Consider the following 3,690-nt stretch of genomic DNA (forward strand, 5'->3'; position numbering starts at 1 on the left):
ATCGATTCCGAATAACTTGAAAACCACAACTGATGATTCACACAAGTCATAATACATCATACGGAGTTACTCATGCCTCCAAACCTCCGAGCGAAGTGAAAATGCTTGAAACGACCAGTCGGGTCGTTACATCCTCCCTCACTTAAACATACGTTCGTCCTCAAACGTGCCGAGAGTTGTTACAAAGCCATCAAACCGCCGTGTAACCTTACTATGCACATACCCGGGGATGATCCCATTTCACCCTATTCCATATAGGCCTGGCAATGCAACATGACTTAAAATCATTACTTCAACCCGTAAACCACAAAATCCAATTCCCCATATCCAGAATTTCCTAAAAGATCTGAATCTCGCACCTACACACTGTATAAGTGTGAACAAGATGTATCAAGCCATAACCATCACCCAAGATGCAATCACGTGATATACCACATAACTCAAATACTCATAGAAATAATTTCGACCGCAATATATGCTCGATAACCAACTCGACACTGGTAACAAACCTCATATCAAATAAAACTTCGTTCAAAACCTTAGTACACCGCCGATGATGAAAGAAACGCACAGAAACACATAACCCCTTTATCAGATCAACAAGTCTTGGAGCTCCCTCTCGTCCGACAAGAACCAAAGCCAAATCCTGGGTTATCTTCCAATATTATTCTTCCGTAATCAAATCCGATAGTATCTGTTCTAGGTCCAATGACTTCAACTCATCAAACACAACCACTCTAGTGACTTGCCACATCAATACAACCTAAAGCCACAACTCATGAAATCCGTGCACCAATAAGCAATAACCCAGATGTACTCAATCATGGAAAAATGACTCAAACGAGAAAACCATCCCGCAAGTTCAACAAGTACCACCACGACCAAAATGCTATGAACCCATCATACATAGTAGAACCAAGACACACGAATCTAACACAAAGGATCATATCCCGACATAGCCCAGTTGCAATGCGTGACCCCATCCAGACACTGGTCCACATGAAAGGTCTCAGGTCACAATGCTCAAAATCAACAACCTCGCGCAATTTGACGTCTAGTACCAAAAGTGCATGACCATAATCATGGAGAAGCAAATAAAACAATATACCAAAGTCCGGAGAGAACATAACCAAGGCGCAATCAACCATTCGACACCCCAATAACCATCTCGCCCAAATCCTGCTACAAGACCCAAACAGAACCGCACCATATGTGCTTATAACCAACAAATCAGAACCCCTCGTGGCATAGAAGGGTAACTCATAGAACATATCAGAACACGAATATGCTCAACTCTGACCGAATGGCACATCCCTAAACAATAGCATTATAAAGTCAACCAATCTGACTCAGTGTAGAATACACATCTTTATTGGGCTTACCAATGGACCCCAAATCAACTCTGGTCACCCACAAATAGATAAATAACCCTTTGAAAGTCTACAATGACTGAATCATAACACATACTCTCATTTGGCTAGCTTTGGCCACAACTTCACAATCCACAACCACGAAACACTCTGCTTCTGAGAACTCCCAGTCTCCAAATTCATAGAACACACGAATCACCATATCTGCTCCCAACTCCGCCGCCCGAATGTCTAACACATCTCCCATACATGACCATCCCAAGAGGAATACTCCCATAATTCTTCCGTGCCACATAGCAAAATCTGAATATCAGCAGTCGGTCAACCATCCGAGGACTGCAAAACCAATGAAGCATCCGTAAATCAACACTCAGTGCGCCTTCTGAAATACGCACCCTTCTCAGGAATTACCAAACATTTATAACATGCATCTATATATCTGAAACTATCCATGTTGTCCAAAATTCATGACCTTCCCTCCAAATGTGAACTGTGACCTTGCACATGCAAAACTCAATCCTACACAACACACCGCATCTATCATGTCATCATATGAAATGTACGAGAATCTCATAATCAACTCTAAGTCACAGGCAGAATACATACTCGATCAGTCGGAAACCTTCCATTTGGTCCCATCCAGGAGAAAATCACAATACATAACATGCTCCTCACGCCGGTAGAAAATATCCATCTCAAGCTATGATAGAAACCATCGAGAACTCTTCGAAACCCATTTGCCCATAACCAAACAATCAGAACTGAGTCTCTCTAACTCAACCAAGCCACGCAAGTCGCCAAACTCAAGAGTATTGCCACAAAACACCTGTAGAGACTCACCACATCATAAGTACCCAAAGAACTGATTATATCCATTACCATGTTGATCCAACCTACTACCAGGTTGTCATATTTCTCCGAGTTCCTTCCTAATTACCCTCAAGTTGACACTTCTCCTTGCCAGAATACCACGATCCTTACCCAAACACTCACCACCGGAGATCCTAGGATAAAACCACACCACCCTAAGGCCCATAAGCCGTTGTATTCCCTCTTAAGAACCCCAAAAGTACCACAACCGAGACATTCACTCTGAAGAGACCTTCTGTGAATCTAAAGCCGTTTCGTTCACCTTCTTAATGCTGAAATACAGAATCCATAATGATATAGAAATGCCACAAGTCTCGATACCATCCAACTTAAATCTCATAGTCAAGCCATATACAGATCTGCAAAATTTTCAATTGCTACATATAAGTCTTGAATCCATTAGAACCTTCTCGAGAGTCATCTACTCTACTCAAATCTCAATTGCACTAACCATACGAGCTAAATGATATGTGCTCCATTAGCACAACAACACCCAAAGAAGTAATCCATACCTTTAAGCAACCGAGCAATTTCCTACTCCACGCGCACTACATCCTTCACGAGTAATAACTCAATCATGCCATGATTCTCATATATCCATAAAGTGTAACATACCCCGTATCCAGAAATTCCTTTACTCGAGTCATCCTCGATCCCAACCTTTGCAAGTCATAATCGATACATAAGTATGCCTCAAACCGAAACCAACACAATACGCAACCATGCAATCCAATCATCGATAGCAGAATCCCCCACTTAGCTCAATGCCATAGAATAGAACATTTGATAACTCACCATACCCATACTCTGTTACTGCCATAATACCATAAGGAGATTCAAATAAATCCTTCATAAGCTCACATAACACAAACTATATAGTACCTCAAATCATCTACTAAGCTCACATACATCCACATGACGATCATGTCAACTTTCTCGACCATAATTCAAATTCAAATCTCAACACATTATAAAGGAAACTCTCCACACAACATTATAAGGATCACACCTCTGTAGATTGCTCCGCAAGAGATAACCCACCTGCTTAGCCTCAAATTGACATCTTGATATACCTTTCGCAGCCACGATTACTATGCTGTGACTTAATCTTCCTGAGTCTGAACTCACAACAAGGCATGAAAATCTACTTCGTTCCACAATTAAACAACATGAAAAATATTTCAACACTCTCATAACTCGAGACCATACATCACATCAAGACAACAATCTTGTACCCAATAGTCCTTTTTACATCTCAAGCAAGTTATTCTCGTCACAATCAAACCATTTGAACACATTCCACAGTCACATCATGCTCATCATATAGCCATCCAGCCACTCATCGAGCCACAAGTTCCACTCATAGGGACGCTACCGGACATATAAGTCCAAAAACAGGTGCTCACACAACCGAAATCCTCGTGCTCAAGCTACAGTCATAACCTGGCCT

This window comes from Nicotiana tabacum, chromosome 15 (assembly GCF_000715075.1).
Source record: "Nicotiana tabacum cultivar K326 chromosome 15, ASM71507v2, whole genome shotgun sequence".
NCBI lineage: Eukaryota > Viridiplantae > Streptophyta > Magnoliopsida > Solanales > Solanaceae > Nicotiana > Nicotiana tabacum.